We start from the raw sequence: 27,520 nt of genomic DNA, 5'->3' as shown, positions 1-27,520 counted from the left end.
TGCAGCTGCATTACTGAAGAGCTGAGGGTACCTAATGACGGGTCCTCTCACCTCTTACTCTCAACCAAACTGTACGTTGTAAATGGCACTGAGTTTGTCTTAAATGGGAACATCTTAATTAAGATACTGAAAAAATTTCATTTATTAATATTTTACTTCAAGGATAATTTCACCCCTCAGTTATTTTCATTGTTTCTCTCAACATCTTTTATGACCACAAATCCTCAAATGAACTCATTAATGCGTATCAGGTGCATCGGTACATAAATAGCTTCCACTGTCTGTAGCAGTCAGACCATGTTTGTGGGCTGGAGCAGGCAAATAATGTTGGTTGTCTTTATTCATTCTCACACTCTCTCTGCTCCAAAAGTTTCTGCTTACATGTTCTCCCCTGCTGATGCAATTTTGACTTTGGCAATGACTGAAAGTACAACTTTTGGGTTCTTAAATAAAATAATGAAAGAAAACGGTTCACTAAGCACTGCTACCTTCATGATACATGAATTTTTAAGGGAAGTATGATATGGATCAAAAGTACAAAGGCTTCTTGATTAAGGTCAGCTCTCTGGGAACAAGAGAACAGTGGAACAAAAATGAGTGTGCAAAAATACGCCCCAGAAAAGATTTGCAAATACGCTTATCGTGAAAAAAATGAAGTGTATTTAGCTGAACACATAGCAGACTTTGAACTGCACAAGGACAATTTCTATATAAATACTTCTTCCTATAATGATGAAAAGGGAAACAGGCACTGATTGGCATCTCATTTCTGGCCCAGTAAAACTGATGAAAGCTTCTCAGCCAAAACCACATCCAACTGGAAAATAGAATTTTGTTCAAAATTATTTTTCCTTGAGTAAAGGGTGCAAATTTTGATGGAAAATTTTCTTATCTTTAAATGCAAGAATTGCAATGCCTTGGGGCTTTTATTCAAAACTACTGGTGACATAAGTAAATCTTAATTTCAGTTCTTTTTTTCTTCCCTTTGTGGTTCCTTTTCAATGCACCTGTTTCTCAGATTTCAGGAAAATGACAGAAAAATTTAATTATTTCTCATTCTGCAAATCTTAGAAGTTGCTGGTAGTAAAAAAAATATTTTTGCCTCTCTAGGTTCAAACATCCAGCTGCTAGACCAGATCCCTCCCCAAACTGGACACAGACACTAGCTAAGAATCTAGAATAAATAAAAAAACTAGCAAAATTAAAGGAATTACCTGCTTAACTAAGAATTATTTGTATGAATATATATTGCAGCTTGGGGTACTGCCCCCTCAGCTGATAAAATGTTTTACAACAATGATCATAAAACTACATGTAACTTCCTTTGTTTATCTTCTTTTTGAGCTTCGAGAATACGCTCAGGAGATCTCGAATCGTGCCTCCTGAAATGGCAAACCTACACAATTCAAGTGTTGTCATGCGATAGGTGCATGAAAGAGCGGAAATCTCACAGCTCCTGCTGGCAGTGCCGGTGCCAACAGCGTTGGCTGGAGGTGCAAATGTTCCTGCCGGAGCCGTCGCGGTGGAAATGTTGCACCAGATGAACAGCTGCCCTCCCTGCTCAGCAGGCAGAGCCGGGGAGCTGAAATAGCTGCTGCAAAAGGCGCAGAGAGAAAAGAGCAGATAAGCACTATTTCAGCTGTAAAGAGCAGGAAGATGTGTTTCCCATCGTAACTATAAAAAGTGTTTCAATATTTATGCGGGGTTTTATTCTCGTCTCCGTGAGTGGGGGATTTATATAGATTATTTGCTGCACATAAAGATAGAAGAATATCCCAAATATTCCATTATGTTATTTATTCCTCCACAAGCATCCATTATGCAGTTTATTTACCAATTAATCTTTACTATCAAACAAATGTTATTCTCCTTCTCCGTTCCCAATGGTAACTTCCTTCCTGTGAAACAGTTTTTCAGTGGGTGAATTAATGAAATGACGCTTGGTGATTTTGTTGCCAATATAAGAATAATTGTATAAGAGCAGCTGGGAACCTTGCTATGTAAGAATGACCATCTACACAGAGACAGAATGCACCAGTCTGCAAAAAGGATCATTTTCATGGCAGAGTGTAACTGAGATGCATGTCTGAATTAGGTAAAGTCAGAGATAAAGTGCTTTGTTATTTCTCCTTTCTCCTCTTCTCCAGTTTTAGACTTCTTTCAGTGAAGCTTCCTAAAGGAGCAGAACTGTGAAAGATGGAAGTTCTTTGCATGGATAAATGAGTTAATTAAAGGCAGAAAACAAGGAGCAACAATAAATTATTGGGTTGCTCAATGAAGAGACAACACAGGAGAGTCCTTTGAGACTAGTGCTAGTCTTGGGCTGTTCTACATCTTCGTAGATAATCACTTGTAAGTGATGGTGTAGTGTATGTATTCACTGATATAATAACAAAATAATATAAATATTAATAAATATAATAATAAAATAACAAAATATAATAGTGTGTGTATTCACTGATAATAACAAAAAATATTGAAAGAGTAAAGGTTTTAAAAGGTATATATAACAGTTTCATGCTACAAAGTGTCTAGGAAATGAACAAGGCAGATGAAATTCAGCACAGATTAAATTACATTAATGTACATGGGGAAAACACACCTGATGCTGCATGCACAGTAATGGGCTCTGAACTGATTACTGTCATGATAACATTATCACAGGACTTGAAAACACGTAGTCAGTGCTCAGTAGCAGGCAAAAATCAAACAGAATTAGAAAAGAGCAGGAAACATAAGAGAGGAAAACCAGTTTGGTCATTGCAGTTAACCATGAGTGCAGTTGAAAGGCTAGCACTTCTCTGCATGGGAGAGAGAGAACTGAGGAAGAGATTATAGAAAGCTGTAAAATCCATTAAAAATTGTGTAGGGAATTACTACTCCTGGTTTCCTCCTATACAACTGCTGCTCTGACTTTCTGTGCTGGCTGCAGTGGGTCCACAGGATGGTTTAACCTCCTGACTCATGGTGGCTGTTACTGGCAGGTGGTGAATACAGCTGGGAAGGAGGAAGAAGTAGGTTGCCTTTCCTCAGAACTGTGGAGGTCCAATTACAATGGGTAGCAAAGACCTAAATGGTAAGACAGCTGTTTGATGCATTTTCAGAAAGGAAGTAAGCGGTGGTTTTGGGAGAAGAGATGGAGCAAAACACAGTGAGAATGGAAAAGCCAAGCCTCTTGAGAATTGTGAGAATCTTCTTGGCTACTGGTGTTGGCTTTTGGAAAGAGGAGATGGATGTCAATGTGTTTTCACAAAGAGTTTGAGGGATGTGAAAATCACTGCTGCAGAGGGCTGAGGTGGGTCATCAACTGCCATGGTGACTGTGGCTCACCTCCTCAGGTCCTGCACAGACAATGCTCAGCAAGAAGTTGACTTGTCAGGGCTCTTTGCATGGAGACAGGACCTACTTCCATGATACACTTTGAGTTCACAGTCACATTGGCTGTGAAACCTCATGTGATTGGAGGTTTGCAAGGCTGGATCCACAAAGGGCCTGATGAACTTTGGTTATATTCTTATCTGTTTAGCTAAGCGTGACTTCATCTTAGTTTATTATTCAAGTTTATATTTGTCTTAGGAAGAACAAGAGTTCTGCTTTAGTCTCCAGAGAAGAATGCAAATAGATGGGGAGTATGTTTTTTACATATTGAATATCTGGTGGCATAAAGGTTGAGCTCAGTTGCATAACTTGAGGGCTGCATGTCTTGGTGTACTGAATAGTTACAAAGAAGTCATTGTTTTCTGATTTTTTTTTTTTAAAGTAAAATTCAAATTTTAAGTCTCTTTTGAGGAAGGCCTTGAAGTAGAGTGTAGCTCCCAGAGGTGGGTAATCTTCATGCTAATTTACTATACAACAATGTGCATTATTAAAGGATATGTGAATGATTCATCCAGTGAATGAAGAAAAATTATTCCAAATTATTATTGATGAGTTAATCAAGATAGCCATGTCAACTTTCTTTTGTCCATTAGAGGGAACAGTATTTCACAATCATCCTAATAAGAGCCAAGTGTTAATGGCTGAGGTAATCAGACTCTAATGAAGAGCAGGAAAAAGTGCTCTCTTTAAATAGTTTACAGCTTTCATAATCACTGGAGTGGACAGTTGGTCCCATGATTCTTCATATTTCATAATGTATGTTTACTATCAGCTCTTGGTTTTAATTTAATTTTTCTTTCTCTGGAAGGTGAGTGAACAGAAAAATTAAGAAGCATAAAACTGTGTAATAGCTCAACAAATAAAACTCAATTTGTAATATGAATCCTTTCTAAGAGAAAAGGATTTTACACCTGGAATTATGGGTATCTGGGAGCATGCTTCTGCCTTTAATTTCAGTTCTTCATACAATTCTTTTGTTGAAAATAATCACTATGATTTTTAAGAGCTTGACACAGGCTTAAACCTTATCTAGCAGACAAAGATCCTTGACCACTTCGGTGTAGGGGCCTTTTGGGGAAGAATATTTTAACTGCTGTCTGTCTTTCCCAAGCAGTATGCTTGTGATCCACAAATATGCAGTTCGGGAACTGGTTTGTGTGACTGATCCTGTGAGTAAATTTACTCAAATGGCTTTTCAGGTTCCATGCCTTTTTTCTTGCTGGTGTACTTGACTTGTCTTTCTCTCCCTGTAGTCTCTGAGACTGTTTTCTCCTTGAACGTAACATTTTAAAAATTAATAAAAATTATATAATTTTGTGTCATTTTAGGCCAACAGACTCACCAAGTACTTGTAGTACTGACTGGTCCACAATACATCCATCCAGCTTCCTGCTCCTTTTCCCAAATGATGAAACTTTCAAGCACCATCTAATAAAATTGAGACCATTAGTGTAAAAGATCAAAAGCTGCTAAATTAGAAAGTGCCACAAGAATGTCTGAGGTCACTGCGGTGGCAATAAATAGCAATAAAAGGGGAAAAAGACAATTTGGCCTGGGGGAAAAGGCTTTTCTAACTCCAGTGGTCCTTTCCAGTTCCCTTCCCTGGACAAAAACATTTCCATCCATAAGTCACTGATTTGATGGATTTCTCTGAAGGCTGGAAGGGGTAACTTGAATGGTTCAGCTATTCACAGTTTGTAAGGTGGGACAAACAAAACCTTACTGTGCTGCACCACCTCTGGTGATATTTTGGGCCAGGACATGGCATTGTGGAGTTATTCCTCAGGGAAACAGCTTTCACCATCAGGCCCAAGCCAAACTAGGTGACATTGACCCTGTTCTTGTGTGAGGCTGATGGCTCAGAGCTGGGGGGATAGAAACCTCCCGCTCCTACTGTCAGATACGTGCCCAAGCCATTTTTCCTGGAGGGGAAACAAAATCCTCAACAGTTTAGAGCATGCCCAGGCTACAAGGAGGCAAGCTAACATTATACTTCATGGTTTAAAATATTTTACCTGTTTTTCAGACTCAACTCTCAGGGAATATTCTTGGAATTTCAAGGGAATAGTAGTTTCTAGGGACACATAACATGCCAATAATTACAGGAGGTGTTTGCTGTGACTCTCACCCACTACAACAACCAGAGACAGTAGAGACAGTTACAGTGTCAAATGGGAAGTGAGAAGGAAGATCTGCCAAGGTTTGAGAAGCCACTATGCACACAGTAAGTGTGCACTGTGCTTAGCATGGCTTGCTGTCTCCTCCCAAGAGAGAGAACATCTTGCATTGTTAGAATTAACAGTCCTGTAGTGTAGGTCAAAAATACCCTAACAAATAAAAAATAGAGGCAAAATTTCCTTTAAAATTATTCTAAACTCTCCTGGATGCATGTGCGTGTGTGTGTATGTGTGTGTGTGTGTGTACACCATCATGGCATTAGGAAGGTGAGTATGTGTTTGATATTTTTTCTATTAGGGGCTTGCAAATAATAAATTTTCTTTTCACGTTTTGTTAGCTTCTGTTGCTAAGCTGAATTTGTTGGGAGTGGGGGATGGGGTGGTGCATTTGATATGCTCCCTAGAGATGGAGGGAAAACTAAAGCTCGTGTTCTGAAAGTGTGGCACATCTAAGGCATAAGGTTACATGTGACACCAGGCGCTGTCACATGTACTTTACAAGGACCAACTTGTCCTGGCCTGAGAGCAACTTTTGAAGTCAAGCTTGTCTGGCAAGCTGTAGAATGGAGGTAGTCTTGTAAGTTCATTGTTCCTCTGATTCTGGGTCCTGCAGGTTTTGGAAAGTGAGTTTCATAACTAGTTCTCATTTTACGTCCTGAAATGACCCATTCAAAACATAGGATGTGGCCTTTCCCAGAGTCTGGTGGGAATGAAGATCAGATCTGGAGCCAAGTCCAATGGTTTAACACATCTATACTGGAAAGAGAATATTATACTTTTATGTTATAATCATTTGATATACTTGCATACTCTATACCCAAGAGTAAGCTCTCATGCTGTTTTATGCAACTGTAAACTTGGGATGAACTGTCTTAATGGGAACTTCCTGCATCTTGATCTTGATCCTGTCACACTACTTATTCCTTCTCACTTACATAATGCTTATTTTCTTTTATGTAAGCTGTTAGTAGGATACTCAAATTATAACCTGTATCCGTTTTATGTTTTTCTTTGCATTATCTGACCTTTAGAAAAATACCATTAAAATATATTTTAAGCTGTACATAAATGATTTTAAATGAATCGTTGACTAGATGTATGACATTTACATGCAGTGTGAGTTACTTATGCATATGAAAGAAGAGATTAGGAGAGCTTTTTTATCTCATGGTGTACAGCATCACATTTATGTTAAGTGTCCACCTGCCATCAGTGGCCCTGTAAGACCTTTGACATTTGATTTACAGGGTACAACAAAACTTCTTCCCCGTTGCTGTGCTTTTGCTGATTTTACTTTCATAAACTCTTGTTATCTTCTTGAGATACTTTTTTGTAAACTTAGAGATGCACAGTGACACTGAATTCTACTCTCTCTCTGCAAGTCATTAGTTTCAACCTATTTGTGTGCCCATCAGGTTCCCTCTGAGGTTGCTGCCTTTGACTGAACCAAAGCTTTGCATTCACACAATATGTAATTTGTGTAAATATGTATATTGTTTAGTTCTTAGTAACTAATCTGTCTGTAGTAACTAATCTGTCTGTAGCAACTAATCTGTCTCCCAGGAAGGGAGGTGGGGCAGCAACGGTGTTCTTGAAGACAGCAGCCTGGGAATGCTGATGGCTTAGAGCAGCAGCCTGATGCCAATACTCCTGCTGGAAGTTCAGACCCTGAGCTGTAGGAATGAAAAGCAGGACTCCAGCCTCTGAGAGAAAGTGCAGCCCAGGAGCTGAGGCAAGCCAGGAGAGAGTATTTCATGCCCACTCCCTGCAACCTCCTGTTGCATCTTCATGCCTGACTCCATTCCCTGTTTGGAACAAAGTCCTGTTCTCCTACATATCTGGTCAAATGTGACACATCAGCAGCTGGCTGTAACCCAGCATGAGACTGAGGGTGTATGTGAGAAAGACAGAGGTAAAATATAGTAGGTGAAAGCCCTCCTCAACTGTTTTCGACCACTCCAACATCTTCCAAAGGGATCAACATTCATATTTACAAGGGAGACAGCAATCAACCTCTTCCCATCTTTGGGGCCTTCATCACTGAGGTGCTTACGAAAAACATACAGAATACAACATAGAATTTTTATATTTTTCTGTTTCTTCTGTGCTTGGGTTGGCAGATGTTCCTGTGTACCCATTCAGTCTGCTTCCATGCATCCTCTGTGGATGCTAATATGCAGAACATAGTCCTTGCAATCATGTTGGCTCCTACTTACAGGCTGCTCTCAGTTCTGCTCCCTTGCCTCAAAGCCATTCCCAAATGGGGGTACAGTGATGTCAGGTATCTCTGAACAGAATGGGAAAATTCGTGCTTGGAGGAGTGTCTTTATTACAGCAAATCCTCTGCCGATTTTCTTTGGCTGATAACATTAGAGCTTGCTTTATTTGAGAAATATGTTCTGTCAAATTATTCAGTGTGCCTTCCCCTCTCCCCCCTCCCCCAGAGCTTGCTCTTCTTTGCTGAAACAAGATGACTTACAATTCAGCCAGTCTGCATTTTTCCTGTATCTGATAATTAATTTTGCTAAAAGAAAGAAAAGTACAGGGAGTACCACTGACCATCAAAGGCAGTTTTTGTGTTTCATGGACTTAGCCGATGGTTGATGTTTGTATGTCTTTGCTGCTTCAATTCAAGCAAATACTGGGGTTGAATTCGGCAAATTAACATGACAAAGTCAGTGTCAAGACCCATTACAATAGAGAGAGAGAGAGAGTTCTTATTTGCAGGGTAATTTCTTAACAGCCTGGTTGCAGAGGAACACTTTTCCTTCTTGAATTGTGTGGGTCATGTTCATGAGGAAAACAACTCAGTGGTGATTAATTTGTTGATTTTTTTTTTACACTGCTTTTTTTCCAAAAGAATTCCTAAGAAGGCAGCAGAGCTGTCGTTTATCCTGCTCCCATCACAATCTTCTAGCTTAATTTTTCGGAAGCCCTAGGTGAGCTGTTTTTCATTCCTGAAGTTTTATTCGATGACTTCAGCTGAGGAAGACTAGCACCTGCCTAAAGCTGCACCTGGCAACTTCGAAGTTTTCTTTTTCTTTTCTTGGGAGTGTGATTACGCTGTCTGGAGGATCTCCCATCTGGCTCTCTGCAGCTTTCAGCTGGCTCCAAGGGCCACATCCTGCTCCAGTTGTATCTGTGCAAGGTTTGTTACTGTAATTTCATTGTGCTCACCTGCATGTCAGAGAGTTGGGTCTTAAAGGCCTCTTTTACCCATGACATTTAAGTGGGTTCTTTCTCCTGACTGTGAGGACTGACGTGTCTGTTGACTCCTGCAGTTCTTCATCTGGCAAATAGCCTTGTAAAATCAGAGGAGCAGCACCTGTGCTTAAACTAAGTGACCCAAACAGGGCCCCTACCATCAATACAGGTGCCTTTGCAGGACCGCTAACCTAATGCTAGTAATCTTCATTCTGTTACTGGAAATACCACATTTTGTTCTGAATGTGCATAGCTGAAGAGATTTTGGGGTATAACTGTTCTTGGAATAGCATCCAGAAGAAGCGTCTTTAGACAAAAGTCCCTAGTCTGTGTCCTTGGATCCACCCTGCCAGCACCTTGAGTTTTTGGCAGGTGAAAATGCTCAGTGTGTTGCAGGATCTGAGTAATTGGCTGTATGCTACTTTGACACAGAGCTATTGACCTCCCTTGGCTGTTTTCATGCTCCCTTTGCATTGTTTTGTGACTTAAAACCAAAGGTAAATGCTGGTGGTTTACAGTGCTGAGGCCCTGCTGCAAGGGGACATCGGTGGGGAAGTTTGTCAGCGAGTTCTCAGAAAGGCTAAGGATGAGCCATCAGCTGTCTCTTCATTTAAGAAAAATCGTTCCAAGTTTGTTTTAGTTCCCCACTGCAGAGAATTAATTAGGTTATAAAATTAAATACTTAAAACGGTTATTTCGTGACTTATAAAATCTGAATAAAACCAAACAGGAATGATTCAATTGTTTATATAAAGGACTTCTTCCAGGAATATTTGATTGCTTAACTACAGTCCTCTCTAGTTCCTACAACTCTGCTTAAGGAAAATAGACTCCTGGAATAGTAGTTTTAAATCCTCTTCACTGTCCCTTCCTTTTAATTTCTTTTTACTGTATTGTTGTGCAGTGCCATGAATACAACACGGTAACAACATGTAACTGTCTTCTAAATACAGCTCTTCTGAGGAATGCCTTTTTCTCACAGTTAATATCTGGTTTTGTTGCTCCTTTTGCCCCTCCCTTTGGAGCTGTGGGGCTGTTCTGCCAGCTGTGGGTAAAACGAGTGTGTGTTTGTGTGTGAGCATGAGTGGGAATGCAGGGAGGGGGTTTGTCCTTTTAGGTACCGCTGTGTCAGTATAATGGGTGTTTTGTTATGGGTTAAATTGATAAAATAAATATCTCCTGTTTGATAACAAATACTGTGGTGGTTTTTAAACTTTATCTTGCAACTTAAGGCACTGTGTTTTGGTAATAAAAAAAATTGTATTTCTAGTGATAGCATTTTAATTCACTTCAAAGTGCTGCAGATTCCAATTCTGTACTGTTAGGTTTTAATAAGATGACATGACTTTTCTCTTCAATGGCAATTACTCTGTTTTATTGTTCAGTATTGATTTACATTTTAAAACAAACTGAACACAAGAGTTTTGAACAAGAAAAAAATAGCAAGTAGACTGAAATATTTTTAATTATCTTTTTTAAGCAGGCAACTTTTTGGAAGGTTATATTCTGTAGTCTCCAAAATGTTTAAGTTCTTGTCATGTGAATTCATGTGAGAGAAGGATGACAGAGAACTCAAGTGCCTCATTCTATAGTGTGAAATGAAGTTTGTGGGTGGACTTTTCACAGGGCTGCATTATGCTTTGTTTCCATGTGACACGCTGGTTAAATGGACAGGACAAGCCTTTGTAGTTTTGCAATGTCCCATTGTTGTTTAGCACATAAGAAGAAGGCAGGGCTGGTGCAGCTGTTCATAAGTGGTGATTGGAAAACCTTGTTCAGGGCAAGACAGAAAATGCTATATCACAATTCTGAGTCTGAGTTTTGAAGATGCTTCTGACAATGTGAAACACTCCCTTTCCTTAAAAACATAATTACCTTTAATCCTTGTTGTGTGATGCTGCAGATGGAGTCAGTACTGAGCATCTATTAGCAATTCAGATACACACAGGGCTGAGGTTGAAGTTTTGATCTTTTATGCTCTCCGAGGATCTCTGAAGAGTATTTTTGGCCTGGGGGTTTTACACAGCCCTATTTTGTGAGAAATGCTGAGCTCCCATTTCTTTTCTTTCTGCTTTGCTGAGGGTGGGGTTCTGAAAGCTGTTGCCGAAAACTTCAGTTGTAGCCTGTCTTTTTGAAGTAGTTGCATTTTAGATACTTAGTGAGCTTCAAGTATTCTAATTTCCCCTGTAATAACAAGGACCTTCCTCTAACGGCAGACAGAGGAGACTCACTAACAACACTTTTCACACTCACTCCCCAACTCATGCAGAATCTCATACCCCAGGGTACCAGACCTGTTCTTCACTGCTGATCTGGACACTAACCTTTTACTTCAGGAAGGAAGGGAAGGTTTGGCCTGAACTGAGGTTGAGAATGTTTGCTAGAAGGATGCAGTGTATGATCCAATAACTAGATGTCATCTCTTACAGCTGCCACCTTGCATCAGAGGCTCCTGGGAGGTTTTGCTGTTTGTAGAATCCCAAACAGCTGGTGCCATGCAGGGAGAGCAAGCTGAAGGGTCAAGAGGATGTCAGGTATGTGCTCACCTGAGGGGTTTCAGATGTTGTGGAAAAGTCATATAAAAATGCTAGAATTCATCTGACACTGTCTCATATTCCTTGTCCAGGCTGTGGATTGGGAGAACACCACTTTGTGGCATTTCAACCCTGATCTGGTGAAGTTGAGATCTGGCGGGTCTGTGCTGGTGATTTGGAAATTCAGATTTTCTGTGCATTGAGACCTGTTTTCTGGATACTTGCAGGTTTTATCACAGTCACTGAAATTCAATACACGAGGACAGATCTATCCTTGCTCTTGGTTTAGGTGCTTGATTTAGGAAGCAGTTATCACGGAACAAGATGAAAATACCAACTGGCATGTTGGTGAAGGCAATACGTCACACGTGCATTTCTTCTGCTGGATGTGTACAAATATGGGACTCACAAGATGACACACTCAGTTGCAGTGGCTGCCATATAAAAGATTAAAGCTTGGAGCAGTTTGATTAATTCCAGTGTAGCAGAGCCCGTTGCTGGTATGTGACCAGAGGCACAGAGACAAAGGAGGGTCTTCAGAACGTGTTAACTGCAGGGGGGCGGGGACTGCTTTCCCAAAGTTCACAGAACAGGGTCCATCCCGGCTCCGTGGGGAAGTGATCTCCCTGCAAGAGAGAGCAAACGCTGCTTTTGCATACACCAGGCTCTTATTTGCTCATGATGTGACAGCACGAAAGACAATCAAAATTAGTTCATATATTAATTCTTCCCCCCCCCCCTTCTTGATGAGTCATTGTAATTACTGAAAACTAGCATGTTTTCCAACATTAACATATTGCAAGGGCTATCAATATTCTAATGGACTCTTTCATATTCAGAATGTGGAGAGAGGGTTGCTTGAAGATAACTTCCTGTATTTAATTAAGAGGCTTACATGTACATGGTACTTTTCAGAAACGTGAAATGGCTAATCTCAGAAAGGGTATTGTCAGGGTGCACAGTATGAAATTATATATTGTACCGTCTTCCCATATCGGTATTTTCCATTAATGAAAATCTTAAAAAGCAACAGAAAAAACCCCATATCATGAAATGATTATTCAATAATTTTACCAGTGAATGTTCTCACATCTGGGTATTTTGGGTTTCTTCTTACAATCAGAAAATACTGCCTACAAAAACTCTGTTGGTCCTTTTATATTTGCACAGGGTCACCTGGAATGATCTCAGCATTTCCATACGAGCAGTAGAGCTGCTATTTCTAGTGTCAGACTTGCTTTCTGGTCCAACAGGTATGGGAGTACATGCTGAGGTTCTATTACTGTGAATTGTATATTTATAATCTTTAAAGCACCTCTTTTCAGAAGCAAATTAAACTTCTCGGACAGGATTTGAAGTGTTATTGAGCTTCCTAAAATGCAGATAATCTCTAGCTGGGACTTTTAGAATATAAATTAGGACTCCTAGATACTTCTGAGAGTCCAGGCTGGTACGTATTTGCATCTTTAGGCCAAATGTGGCCTCACTTCTTGAGGGTGGGACTTAGGAAATGCTATCATTTGGAGATGTGTCTGAAAGCATGCAAATATTTTGCTGAATAAGACCAGACTTTAGAACTGTGTGTTTCAGTGTTTTGTGTCATTTGGCTGACAGACCATGCTTTGAATTCTGCGAGATGTGTGTGGCTGGCTGAATTTCAGTACTGTGTTTCCTGAATGTGCAGGCTTTGTGCAGAAAATGGTGGACTTCACTCCTGGCACCAGTGTAAGAAAGGAAGGTTTTCTTAGAAGCTGCCTGATGTGTTACCCGAAGTCCCTTAAGGTAACCACTTTGCTGGTGAGCCTGGGCTTGCAAGCAGCTTTAAACTCTCTGTTTTTATCATGTCCTAAACTCTCTGAGATAATCTCTCAGATTAGAATGTAAAGACCTATATAAATCTGTCTTTGTGGGCATCCTTCCTCCTTGCTGAAAAATAAAATAATCTCATTAACATATTTAATAGAAAAATTAGTCCATCTTTGCTTTTCTTTTCACCTATTTCCTTCTCAGTGCTGAGAAAAAAAATCAACCTTTTGATGGCCAAGGTACTGAGTATGTTCACAGCTTGTACATGTTGTGGTTTTGGAGTTCTTGGCATTGCCAAGGACAAAAGGTTTAAGATTATGAGCAGCCTTAAGGCTCAGCTCCTGAGCAACAAGTTTCTCTGCAAAGCTGCTGTTGCAGTATCTTTAAACAAACTGAACTATTCTAATCTGATGTTGGGATTAGAGGTAAGGATTAAAATTCTCTGACCTTCTCCCATTTTTATATAATTTGGCAATATTCAGGGCTGAATATATTGCAGTTGGAGCTTTGCAGCCAATGTTTCGTTGCAAATGTACTCATTGTTAGAAGACAACATAGATCTGGTTCAGAAGCACTTTGCATCCACTGAAATAACAATGTATTAGAATTTATTTTAGTGGTAAATCTTCAACACAATAAGGTGGGCAGCTTGGTGGCTGAGTCTTGTTCAGGAATGGTGCCTACTTTTTGCATTTTTAGAAAACAAACAACAAAACCTGTGTAGAGTAGAATAAAAATCATAGTGGTAGAAAGATTCAACGAAAAGCCTGACATTCTTCTGGTGTTCAACAGCCCTCATAACAATGCACATTGTTCTACTGCAGCATGTCAGCCACCCAGGGGATTCAGATCAGCAGTGGGGAGACTCATGGTCCTGCAAGAAAATTTATAATGGTGACCAAAATGGAATGAAATCCCATTTCCCCCCTTTTTACATATTTTATCTTGAACTGTACCTTATGTGACAGGACTGCAATTAATATCTCTTGTAAAACAGAAGGCTCGTTAAATTGGCCCCATTATGGTTGCTGAGCTGGTGTGCTGCTGCTGAAAGGGATTCCCCCATTATCTGTGTTTGACACGTGCTCCTAATCAACCAGGCGAATTCTGCTTTATCAAAGGTCTGTCACACAAGGGGAGATAATATTTATTCTGACTTGTACTATTAGTGTAAAAAATGTAGGTTGTGTTGGAAGACACATAACCCGCTGTCACAACTGGTCACACAGAGCATTTATCAAGGTGTTCCCTTTCTGCAAAGGTGACCCCAAATATAGCCCACTTCACCCTTCACTGCCGAGGACCCCGGTCATTTTAGTTTTTTAAAACCTCTGCTTTAAGGGAATATTTATGAAACGAAACCTCACAGCAAGAAGTGTTAAGGTGCAAGATTAATATCAATTCTGCAATTTCCTCCACAATTTATTGATGAAAAAAAAATCCATCAGCCCTACATATCCAGCTTGCTTTGGAAGCTTGTTAGCAATAAATGTTCTCCTTTCTGAGAGATCTTAATATGTGTCACAATATAACCTCATTTGCTGAAAATTTTCTGAACACTTGGTTTCGTTTCATGATGATACTCAGTTTAGCAGGGACAGCAATTTCCACTGTTTAGAGAACTGTTCATAGAAAATGGATGAGGTTTAACAGAGGTGATACTGTTTCAGTCCATCGGGTTTAGCTACAATAATACCCTAATGCAAGCCTTAAGAACATCATTTGTAAAATGTTTGCACAGATATTTTCGAACTGTTGCAGTGTTAACTGCTCAAAAGAAACATTTGTAGCTGTAATGCAGCCTCATATATTTGAGTGAGAAACCAACTGCCCCAAAACACAAGACAAATGCTCTCTTATTTACATGTAAGAAATTTTGGATAACAAGCTAGATCCATACAAATGCTATATATCTATATATACATATATATGTGGGTATAACCTATACAAATGCTACAGACATATTTTTAATTTTTCATCCTTTTCTTTATATGTATGCAGCACCTCTAACCAGAGGAGGATGCTTCCTTGTCTCCAGTACTACAAAGCAGTTTCTGATTTGAGGCAGAAGATGGGAACTGGGAGGAAGGGCAATTGACTGTGCTCATGCCAACTGTTGGGATGATGCTGCAACACACTGGCCTGGCCTGATTGCTGAAAAAATGACAGAGAATTGAGGTGGAAGGGTGGTAACTATGCAAGTCCTTATTGGTTGTTTAAACTCTTTTGGTTTTTTTACCTCAGAACAATTTCTTTCTTGGATTACCAGGAAACTGAGAGAGCACCGACCTGCATTTTGCAACAGAGCCCTTGTTACAGCAGTGCTGAATATTGGCAGATACTTCAGACTCTGCAGCCAGGAGAAAACAAGCATCCTTCCTTCCCAGAAAAGTGTGGGAGTGTGCCTGTTGCAGAAGTTGCTGTCACATCAAGGAGAAAGGTGGGATGTTGTAGGGGTGCTGAGCCTGAATGACCTGAGTGAAAGCATATACTGTCCTGCACGTGCCTGGAAGAGGTTTTGCAGGAAGGTCCTTATGAACACAGCTTAGTGCCAGAGCCCTTGGCCTCCCCCTTCCCTTTGTCTTGGGGCTGATGGCTGAAATGCCGCTTGTCCAGGAATCAGATGATTTCCCAGTCACTATTCTGTTCCTGGAAAAGCTTTTTCTGCTAATGAGGGCCTTATGTTTATGATTTGCTTCACTATGCAGAAAAGCTTCTGCTGGGACTGTAATGCAGAAGACAACATTTGTCTCCTTCTCCAAGAGATGATCTGAGTCAGTGAGTTGATGCCAAGAGACTGGGCCTTTTATTTGCTGTTGGGAAGGGAACTCTCCTTTTTTCTTTCTTTCTACCCTTTCCAAAGAGAAAAGCTCTGAAGTGTTTCTCTGGTCCCACATAGAATGATGAAGAAACAGCTGTATTTTACAAATGAAGAGACAGAACACCACACTAGGAAGACTTTGGTTTTAGGTACAGTGTACAGAATGTTGAAATATTTTAAATCAGTCAGCCACAACTTGGAAATTATTAATACATTTTTCAGTCAAACCACCCAAAACAGATGAAGCTTAAAGCAAAATGAGGTTTCTGATCATGACAATAGATAATAATCTTTCCTTTTTGCAGACTCATCTTCCATGAGCTCCCAGTATTGTGTGTACTTCCAGCACCATGTAGTTGATGCATAATTAATGAGGTTAGTATAATGCCACATTTGTTTATTCATTCCTACTTCAGATTTATTAGATGAAATATCCTTAAAGTCAGCGTTGGAAAGCAGAAAGCACGGAGCTAGATTTTTAATGAATAATTTGTTGTGAAGCTGATGCTTTTGCAGACGTAGATCATCAGTTAAATAAATATGACTGAAGACAACAGATTGGTCCTGGTGGGGAAGTCTGTGCTCCCTGAACCTTTACCAGTCCCACTTGCAGGAAGTCCCTGCAGGCGCTGTGGTTCTGCTGCCCTGTCCGTGCAATGAGCTGCCTGTCAGCTGCACCATGGCAGTCTGGGGTGGCAGAAAGTCCCCAGGCAGTGCTGTGCTGGGAGCAGTCAAGGCCTGCACCTTAGCTCGGGGTGTTAACTGCTCCTGGCTCCAGCAGGGCTTGGAGCCAGACCTCTCTTTAGTTATTGACAGTTCTCAGAGAAGAGGCCACCTACGTGAGCTGCAGTTTGCATGGGTTATCAGAGCACAGCTCTGCTTGTGCTTTCCAATTTTCATTCATTTTTGTTGCACAATGCCTTAAGCACTTTGCAAGATGTGGCAGGAAGGATGCAGAAACACGTGTCCGTGTTTCCTGCATCTTTCCCACTGTAATGGACTGAGGTCTTAAAGGGAAAGTCCAAGAGTTGATAATGGCAGGGAATAACTCAGTTAACAGCACTGAGTGGTAAAACATTGAGAAAGTTGCAATTCCAGGCATGGTCTGATGCAAGAGGTTGATGTTCTGTAGCAATTTTTGAACATAATTAGCAAACAACAGTGGCTAGATTCTTTCCTCTGAGTCTTCCTAATTCGGAGGAAAAAATGGAAAGAAAAATCTTGGACATGTAGAGCTCAGAAATGTGCATTATTTCAAAACAGTGGGCTAAAAATACAGTTTGAAGTGTTTAGAGCAAAGATAACCCTTTAAAAAGTTTTTCATTTAGAGATCTGGCAAACTGGAGAAACAGAAGTGAAGATCTTTGCTTGCACTGAGAGCTGATTCCTCAAGGTCAGTGACACTGGAGTCAGTTTTAGCTGATTGTGGAGGACTTAAAATTTTTTAGTGATTGCATAGAGACATCTCAATATATTGTCCAAAGAATTTAATGAAACCAAACCTAAGTTGTTTATTTGAAAATTCTGAGGCAAAGTATTTGTGTTGTGAATGTTAGACTGTAGGAGTCAGGCTGGCATTTTGCCAGAAAATGTGATTTTTGGGGAATTTTGTGGAAATTTTAAGAGAATATAAATAGAAACTGTCTAGCAAAAGGTATGAAATCCAATGTTTCTGTATAACTAGAGTTGTGAACAACTGAACAATGCAGGGAGCGGAAGAAGAACTCCTGTTCATCCTTTAATCCTCTGTAATTCCCTTCTGATCAACCTAAGTATTAAGATGACTGATTTCTAACTGCACCCAACCAAAAATAAAATTGTTTCTTTTTACTCTTTAAATTTTAAGCCTGGTGTAGATTTTTGGAGAGGAATGTCTTTATGGAAATTGGCTGTGCCAATGGACTTGGAGTTTTCAAAGTAAAGAATTTAAAGAAGTTAGACTCCAATTCAGCACCTTATCTAAATATTCCCCATAGGTAGCTATGTAGTCAGCTGACTAGCTGCTAAATTGATAGCCGTCCTGGAACCATTATCCTTACACTTTACTATCACAAAGGCCTTCTGTTTTAATTCCTTATACATAAGGAAAACCAGAATGGGTTCCAGTGTGAATAGGACAAGAAAATGGGATGCACATGTGTGAGAAGTTTAACATATGTGTAAGTGCTCAAAGTACTGCAGCCTGCACTAATAAAAATTACAGATTTTTATTACAATTTTCAATTACTTTTTCACTCAAAATAGTTATTGAATGGCTTTCTATTTTTATTTAGAAATATATTTTATTTTAGAGTTTGTAGAGTATTTCAGGCTGCACAAAACATACAGTTCTTACTTGCACAGCAAATAGAACAAGTCATTATGCTGGAAAACTGCTGTGTCTGCCTGAGTCTTCTCCTGGTTTCTCTCAGTTATTACAGATATCTTGAAGCACCTTCCTTTTATACACTTATGCCTACCTTGCATCCATATTTTCTATCCTCCAGATCATACCATATTAAAACAGTGTGAAAGTGAAAAGTGATCGTGGCAATGAATCAAAGTTATTTCAGGAGTAACCTGATTTTTACTTTTCTATTAGAAAGTAGTATTTTTATAATAAACTAATTTTTTTCTGGCAGTCATTACTCATCAAAAAGGATTTTTGCTTATCTCCAAAGGGGTGGCTCAGTGGTTTTTTATTGCCTCTAAGCCTAAACTTCAGCAAGTGTGTGATCAAGTATACTGGAAAAATCCTTTGTCCATTGCTAAACCTTATGAAATTGTAGATCAAAAGAATTTTCCTATCTTGCAAGGACTGTGGTACTATTCATGGGCTAAAAATGACTGTCAGAGTAATAAAACAACTACTGTTGTCAGGGAAAGATTAAAAGCAGCAGCTGGATTGTACACAGTCAACTTGAAAATCTTTCTCTAGGAAGGTAGATGCTTTAGAAAATGATCTGGCTTTTCAGTTGATTTGCCATGATTGGCAGCCCCATAAAATGGCTACTGACACAGGAACTTACAAAAGAAAGAAGCCTTTTTTTCCCTATAAAAGAGCATATTCTGCTGCTTGCCTTCTCCCAAATTAGACTCTGCACTTGGAAGTGAGATGTAATGCAAGTGTCATGGTGATGATGGGTGCCAGTCTTTTCCTCTGTTTTATCCAATTTACCTATCCTTGTTTTTTCTGAAGTCATTCCTGCTGTCAGCTTTCTGCAGCTTGTGTTTTAACCTATGCTCATTTTACCATTTTAGTTGTGTTCCTTGAGTTCATCTGTACGTTTTGCAATTCTCCTTGAATTCAGGATATTGCCACATCAGTTTCCATGTAATTTTTTCCAAGATGATAATCAGATGAACAGTATCAAATACATCTAACCTCCATTCAGGTTCTACCTTTATCCCAGTGTAAAGGAGTGAATATTTTTAATTGTCTCCATACTTATCCTATTCCTCAAATTAGCATGTGTGCAACATTTGAAACTTTATTTATGCAAGGTCAGCGTAATAATTTCTTTAATTAACTCCTTCCATTCCATTTAATTATCTTTCTTATTTATAGTCATCCAGACTTTCTTGTTCTACTGAATGAAGCAGAGTATCTTTGTATGATAAGATTTGGCCATCTGCCTTCCACTTGTTGGTGATTTTTCCTAGACTGTATTTCTCTTTGGGATTTTCTTTCCTGATACCTTTTTGATTTATATTTATTTATTAACATCTTGCCTCAAATATTTCTCACTACCTAACTTGCTAACTTGGAGAGTAGTTTATCTTTCTTTTATCCTGACGGCACCACTGGAAGTTAACTCTATGGTTTGCCAGCCCTTTTCTCCCTGGCTTTTGATTCCAACCCTCCTTGTACTGTAACTTTGGGCTCCACGTTCCCCTATGGGCACCGCTGCACCTCCCCTCATGTCCGCTTGGCCAGATTATCAAATATAAGACCTGTTTGTCTGTGCTGTTTTCCCTTAGGGTTATGTGCAACAGAATTGTGAGTAAACAACTTTGTTCCACTATATCCCATTTTCTGGGCGCTGGTCTTAAACTCACGTATGTGCTTGGCTTTTGTGGGTCTAAAAATGCATGTGGGTTGCCTAATTTGTCCCATCTCAGATTCAGTGGTGGTGCATTGTCTTCTTGCCCATTCAGATGCTGGGCTTGGGACACACTGCCCACAGCTCTAGGTAATATCAGCAGTGTTCCTCCTTTCTGTGCTGATCATGGAAAACTTCCACCAGGAGCCAAAACCCACTGTCCCTTTTGATCTCTCTTCAGTGCCCTGCTTGAGAAACACAAGCTCCTACCATAGGTGATGGCTGAACTGATTCAGAAAGAATGGTGTTCAGGAGAGCTGCTGAGCAGAAGTGCTGGATGCGGCCACTGGCACAAGGGCAGGCACTGTGGTCCACCCCCTGGGCACTTACCCTGCCTAAAACTCCTTTACCCAAATCCCTAAGTGCAAGGGTCTGAATGCCTTTAGCTTCTTCTTGGGCTCAGGCTCTAACAGCAGCACCAAACCTCACTCTCGCTGACCGTGGACCTTGAAAAAGAAAAGAACAATGTCTGACGTTTTTCTCAGATCTTTCTGAAGGAGAAATACAGATAAAAGCAAAGCTCTTTGTGACTGATTTTTTTTTCACTATCTACTTGAAAGGCAGTGGGTCAGAATTAAGGCATTTTTGCTGCGGAGGAAATGTGTGGGATGTTGGCTGCAAGCCAGTAGCCACTAACATCCCTGCTGCACTAGGAATACTTGAATGAAGTGGGCGTCAACCTCGGGAGAGCAGGCAGCACTACCTACATCAGAGGAAAACCTCCTCATTGAGATTCAAGGAGTAAAAATATTGAATGGAGATAAACTGGTCTGGTAGATTTTTCTGTGGGGGACACTGAAAATTCAAGAATCGTCATCCAGTCTGGAAGATTGTCCTCTAAGCTCCTGTGCCTGTCAGGTCCCATTCATTCTACTGGAGAAGAGATCTATACAGTTCCTGGCTTTTCTGACAGTTTTAAAGTTTCATCTTCCAGTTCTGTTTTCTCAACACAAAGAATGATGAAATAACATCCGGAGCTTTCAGGCAATAGTCCATGCTACAGTCAGTCTTCTAGTTTTTTTTTTCCCAAAACCAGAATGAAGATCTGAAGTGTGTCAAATGCTTCTTTAAAATATAATTTAGCCAAACACTCATCCTGCTTATGTCCAGCTGCATATCCCCTGGGAAAAACAGAAGTGATTTCTAGAGTTTCTTTGTATCACTAAATTATGAATCTGAAAGATCAAACAGAATACTCCCAGTGTTGTCTTTCTCATTGTTATCTGCCCTTTCACTGAGTTAGTCACCTGTTCTATCCAGTCTAAATATGAGCACATTTTTCTTGAATCAAGTCCATCATCCCATCTTATCTGTGACATCATTGAATTATTAGAAACTAGTACATTCTTTATTTTTTTTTTTTTAAAGGGGGAAATGGCAATGATGGAAAAACAGAAAGGAAATGTTTTGGCTAAGTGTTGGCACTGGACAAAAGAGGCCATAGCAAGGCAGAATGGCTAGAATAGAGCATCACAAATACTTTAAAATGCTCTTGTCTTGCAGAGAAAATAAAGAGATCCTGGACAAGCGACAAAACTACTTCAGCGTAAATCTAAATGTTTATATGGTAGTGATGATTTAGATTATGGGTAGTTGTACATGTTGGCTCAAACATGTCTGGTCTAACAGCACTGAGGTTACAGAAAGATGGGGGATCCAAAATGACAGCTGGCTAACACGGGAGGAAAAAAAAAAGTGAATTTGAGCAGGATTTGGGAAAAACTAGACCTGTGAACTGGAGCAGGTCTACCAAAGCAAAGTAATTATTTGCTTTGGTTTTATAATGGATAATAACTTTGTGTTGACCATTTGCCTTTCAAATTCTGTTTTTGGGAATGACCTGTAACAATGTGTTTGTGGACAATTGGTTTGCAGTGTCCTACCCCCTGGACAACTTTAGTGCCTTGGGGCTGCACAGTTCCCGTGGCTGGGAAACCAAAAATCACCAATCGACTGACAGAGCAGGTCTGGGGTGGTTGATGGGTAGTGTCTGATATGAATCAAGCATGAAGGATCAGGGAGAGAAATGTACTTGCTGGAGCAAAACTAATTGTTGGTCTTCTAGTGAGCTGGAAAAGTGAACTAGGGCTGCAGCTTGAAAAAAAGGTGTGAGGCTGAAGGACTGTGCAGCCAGGAAAGGCCACTGACTGATGGGTGTGATGGAAGTTCCAGGTTCCAGCTGCCAGCATAAATGTGGACATCTGTGAGAAGAGACAGAACAGAACCAGGAGTCCAAGTCTGAGATTAGGGGAAGGACCTGGGAGAAAGCTTAATGGCAGCAACATGGGAAAGAGAGATGGAGTGATGGAGGTTTGGACACAATATTGGGAGATACTCAGACACTTCAGCAAGAAAAACGGCCTGAGGGGTAATATACTCAGGAAAATGGAAGAAGACAATGTAACTGTAACGTCTTCTGCTGTGAAGGACCTTTCTTTTTCTGACATCCCTGGGTAGTAAGCAGCAAATTAGCAAATCCTCAAAATGGATTTGGAAAGTAACCACACTATCTGCTCTGAGAGAAAAGTTTAAAACGTAGTTTTTTTAAGGAAAAGGAAAATGTGCCAGAGGGCTGAGAGTTCTTAAGACCAAGTTATAAACCTTTGAAAATAGGATTTTATAATGGAAATGCAGAGATCATTAACTATTGTAAGCACCTCTAAGAATGACACCTCTATGGTAAATTACATTCAAATTAATATAAAACTGTAAAGATTCCCTGACAGCTTTGATTATGTAAGTTGATTTTAGTAGTTAAATGTTGACTTTCTATAATGCATTCTCCAAATATTATACTGAATGCTGCATCATATATAACAATTACCATGTCACAGTGCTATTTTGTGTAAATTAAATTATTGACAGCAATATAATTTTGTATTCACTTTATTATTTTGATCCATTTTTCTGTCAAAATATACAATGACTCTTCACTAGATTTAGAAACCAGAAAAACTCTTTAGATGGTGAAGTATTATTCTCCATACATTATTTTTCCTTAGCCTGTAATGAGTTTGGGGGAGAGAGGGGGAAGCAACATTTCATTCCTCCTGTGACATTATGTGTGTTTTTAGACACGTTGTCGACTTTAAATTGTGTTTCAGTAAGTGTGCTTATCAGAAAACCTGCAAAGTCCATGGCATGCCTGGTCAACTGTCCAGGCATGTGGCAGAGATGGTGTTTTTAGTGTGCTCCAGCACAAGTGCTGTCCTGAACCACAGGATAGGGTTTTTGATATGGTTATGATTATTCAGCATAGCTTTAAAGAGGGTCCGTTGTATATCACAGGGTCAATACCTCCTGTTCTTTGATATCTCTTATGGATTGAAGTGAAAAACATCATCTGTGTGGCACAGCTCCTTCTTCACACCTTCTCTTCCCACTTGTGGGATATGGCAACAGTGATTCTCCATCCTTGGATGCCTGGAAAGTACTTTCAGGTTGTAGTTGTAACTGCAGATTAATAATTGTAAATGTAGCGCTTAAAGTTTTCTCATTTACCCTTCTCCAGATGCACAGCCTGTCAGCTCCTCGTGGCCTGCTTGACACCGCAGTGCAGAAACTGAGACACAAGTTATGTCTTCCTACTGGATCTTGGCCTTCTCCTGGCAGGTACCCTGACCTCCAGTGTGGAGACGGTCCAGCTGGCTCAATTAACGTAAAGCCCAGTGAGAAAGGCACAGGGAGGCCCTAGAATAACTCTGAAACATGGTTTTGGGTGCCATCCTACAAGGTGAAAGAAATGGGCTGAGCTGCTTCTAGGAAGAAAAGAGGGATGAATCCAGCACATCACACACCATGGGCAAGGACTCGAACTATGGGTATGAAAATTCCCTTCATTCTGAATGGTGGTAGAAAGGCCCAGAAAATGCTGATCTTCTCAACTGGTCCAGTCCAGGGAGGCTGAGGAAAGCCGACTTTGTGGCTTTCCTAGCAGGATTTAGTTCCAGTCTTGGTGCAGCCAAGCCTCAGTCACATCTGCATCTGCTCAGTAATAGAAAGCAAAGGCACACTGGCACTCCTGAGCCTGGGAAGCAGTTTCTGGTCCCTGGGCCAGTAAGTGCAGACTTGTTTGTGGACATACAGCTGTGGGCTAGTTACCTCTTCAGCAAACCAGCCCAGGTCTGTATCCTTAGTGCCGTGTGAGCCTTAAACTAAAGATTTTTGCATAGTGAGAGTGGGACAGGGGATGAGAGGTAACTGGAGGGCACTCTGAGTTCACCATAGATTTAGCAGTGCTCTCTAAATATGTCAAAGTTCATTTGTCTGTTGTCCTGAGTTTGGGAACACATAAATAAAATATATGTGCTTTCTATGGCAGCACAAAACTCATCCGATACTAATGAAATGTGCTTAGCCATTGCACATGTGCTTAATTCGGTATGAAATGTTATTGTATTGTTATTATATTGTTGTTATATTGTCAGTTTTAAGGGACAGAAGCCCAGAGACATTTGGCAAGCCCTGATGGGAATTACTGGTAGCACTGAAATGTCACTTCTTAGCCTGGGTCATTCATTTTTCCCTTTGCTTAGACTCTTGTTTGTTATTGATATACACTGCATGTTTAAGATCTGCATTGTGGCGGCAGTACTAGCAGTGTGAACATGGAAAAGAATCTGTTTCCTTGAAGACTGATCTCTTTTTCTCTTACATGGTCTGATAGAAAAGCATTACAGCTCTATCTGCCTTGCCCTCCTAAGTTATTGGTATTGGCTTTTATTCTGTTGGCAAACTGAGCTTATTCACAATTGTTGCAGACACAGCTGTGGAAGCACCATGTCAGCATGACCATTTCTGTTAGCTAGTTTATAAAATGCCAGGAAGCCATTGATGGATGGAAGAATCACTTCCTTCTAGTTTCTTGTCAAACATTTAGTAGCCACTTATAAGGAAAGCTCTTGTCCCTGGATCTTTCTGCATGTATTTTCATGGATCTTCCCCTGTAGGAAGCAGTTTCACACACAAACACGTTACAGCCATACAGTTTTAATAGAACCAGCTTCACTTGAGAGTAGACAAATAGACTTGGGTCTTCTTCTGGCACAGGCACAAAGCATTAAGATGTGATGCCGAGTTTCTCATTTGGCCTCATTTCTTGTTTGATTTGCCAGTGTGGGAGTTAATGGTATAAACACAGAAATATGGGGCATAGGGAGCAATACGTTCTGTGCTGTCCTGTTCAGGTAGCTCTGTTTCTTGCTGGCTTTGATAATATGTTGCTTAGAGTAGTTTAAATGGCAGGGGGGATGAGGAACAGGTGGTGATGAGAGATAATTAATGTGAGAGGACATGGAGAAATCATATTGCTCCATAGGAAGTTGCTCCTCCCAGCATATTTCTGTGCTAGCCCATATAAGTGGGACTCTGTAACAGTATCCTGTGACTGCACCAGAAGATGCAACGGAATTGAGTTCAGGTGTTAAACAAATATATATCCTGGTTCATCTAATTTTGGGATCTGAAATTTTAGGTTGCAGTCATTCCCCTTGATGTATGAGTGCCCAGACACTGTGGTGATAAGCTAGGCCTTGTTAGCACCTCAGGTTACTAACCTGAGAGAGGAACTTGGCACAAAAGGAGGATTTAAAGCTAAAACAGAGCAAACAAGAACTGATAACTGGTAAAGTCATCCTGAGAGTTGGGAAAGATGAACCTGCTGGGCAGGTATTCCCTAATGATGTTGTTTTGACTTTACTAGCCTGCTTTCTCCTCGATGTATCTTATATTTGCTCAAAGAAAATCATACTGCTCTTCCCAGTTATTTCAAAGTAAAGTCACAAGAATAGCTTGTTCCCACTCTATTCCAAATATAGCTCTTGGCAGCAATTGCTGAGATAAGGGGGAACTACCAAGGAAGAGGAAAGACAGGAGGGGGAAGAGGGAAAAGAGAGCTGAAAAGGTTGGACAATAGAGAGAGAGATACATGAATGAGAGGGGAGGTGAAAGAACAAGGCCAATGCAGTACAGCAGAGAAAAATAAATCAAAGACAGAAACAAACTCCTGCAAAACAGGTGGCAGCAGCCCAAATACAAAATGAAAAGGACCATGCCCACCCCCAGCGAAGCTGGAGTTTTAGCCTTGCAAATAACCAAACCATAAATAAAATCACATCAAATTTTGACTTCCACTCAGATTGTAGAGGTTATAGCATCAGAAAACTTATGCTAACTTACACCACTTGAAGATCTGGCCCTAAAAATTTTAAAGCAAAACATCTTGCTTATTTTAATCTCTTGTGGCTTTTTTTTTTTTTTAAATTCTCTGCTCCAGTAACATTTGCTGTCAGCTCCTGACAGAAAACCATCCATTGGTTAACTTTGCTGAAAATGAACCTGAATACCCTTGTCCTCAGGGATTTACAGTCAGGATGGTGAGACTGGAGCATGCAGACATGCCCTCAGGAGCAGAAAATAAATGCTGATAAAAAAATATGGAAAAGCCAGAACCAAACTCAGACTGACTTACCCAGAGCAAAGAGCTGAGGGGTTCCAAGGCTCAAGGCAGACTGGTTTAAGACCAAAGCACAGAGAAATGAGACATAAATGGAAACAGGTTTTGAGAAGTGGCACACAGACAGGGCAAAGGCAAACGAGTGCCTGGCAATCTAGGAATCCTGTGAGTGGCTCCAGCTTCCCTGGAGGGGTGGGAAGTTTCTGAGAAACACCCCACAGAGCTCTTCTGTATCTCTTCTCAGAAGATTGCTTGGAAAATGGTGCCAGAGTTTCCCTGCTGGTCTGCTGGAAAGAGGTGCCATACCTGACCTTATTCCTCAGCTGAGGATTAAAAGCTGTGCTCGGTTCTGAAGGCACTGTTTCCTACAAACTGTGTCCAGAAAGCCTTCTGGCAAGCTTTCTCTGCACTCAAACACTAGGTAATGGGACTAACAGGAGAACTGAAAATGTGACTCTTGCTATACTTCTTTTATTTCAGCCCTTCAAGGAAGAAGGCCACTCGCATCATTAAGAGATGTGCTCAATTAATCTCTCTCTGGACTAAAGGCCCAGCCATGGGACAAGGCAGTATTTACAAAAAGCACAGGAAACACATTAGAGCAGGAAATACAAGGGTAAGTGAAACTAGTTTTGGAAGAAAGGACTGGAATCCAAAGCTTAGTAGGCAGACTATCACTATTCAGAAACAAAATCGTCGTTATTTTGAGAGTCTTGTCTCATGAATGATATGTGTATCCCAGTTATTTTCACAGTTATGAGAAGCAACTTTTTTTCTTTTCTTTTTTTTCTTTGTTCCCCTGGCAAGCAGCATGCAGAGCTGATATTTTAGCCTTCCAGCAGGGATGCCCCTCTGTGGGTTGCTCCCAGCACCTCTCTGCAGTATGTGATCCCCATCTTGATACCTTTGGGGCTGCAGAGTCACAGCCTGTGGCTGGGATCTCTGACTCCACAGGGCTATATTCTCTCTATAGGTAGCACAACTGTGATGAAAACCTTTAGGGGTGCTGTTACACGGTGAAACACTTCCAGGGATGGGGCAGCTGCAGCTTCTTCGGGCAACCG

General features: G+C 40.4%; 1 long non-coding RNA gene across 3 annotated transcripts in view; it reads left to right on the top strand.

The window, feature by feature from the left end:
- Positions 1-27,520, top strand: part of LOC116789973 — a 69,155-nt gene that overhangs the window by 38,085 nt on the left and 3,550 nt on the right. The window contains exons 2-9 of one of the 3 annotated variants that reach the window (XR_004358210.1): positions 11,189-11,293; positions 12,464-12,546; positions 12,908-13,075; positions 15,101-15,277; positions 15,369-15,539; positions 16,226-16,295; positions 23,514-23,823; positions 26,937-27,072. This is a non-coding gene — a long non-coding RNA (uncharacterized LOC116789973). Of the gene's footprint in view, positions 1-11,188; positions 11,294-12,463; positions 12,547-12,907; positions 13,076-15,100; positions 15,278-15,368; positions 16,070-16,225; positions 16,296-23,513; positions 23,824-26,936; positions 27,073-27,520 lie in introns of all 3 variants that reach the window. The other 2 variants (XR_004358209.1, XR_004358211.1) reach the window with 2 other exon arrangements.

This window comes from Chiroxiphia lanceolata, chromosome 8 (genome assembly GCF_009829145.1).
Source record: "Chiroxiphia lanceolata isolate bChiLan1 chromosome 8, bChiLan1.pri, whole genome shotgun sequence".
Lineage (NCBI taxonomy): Eukaryota > Metazoa > Chordata > Aves > Passeriformes > Pipridae > Chiroxiphia > Chiroxiphia lanceolata.
This window is presented reverse-complemented; position numbering and strand designations above follow the sequence as displayed.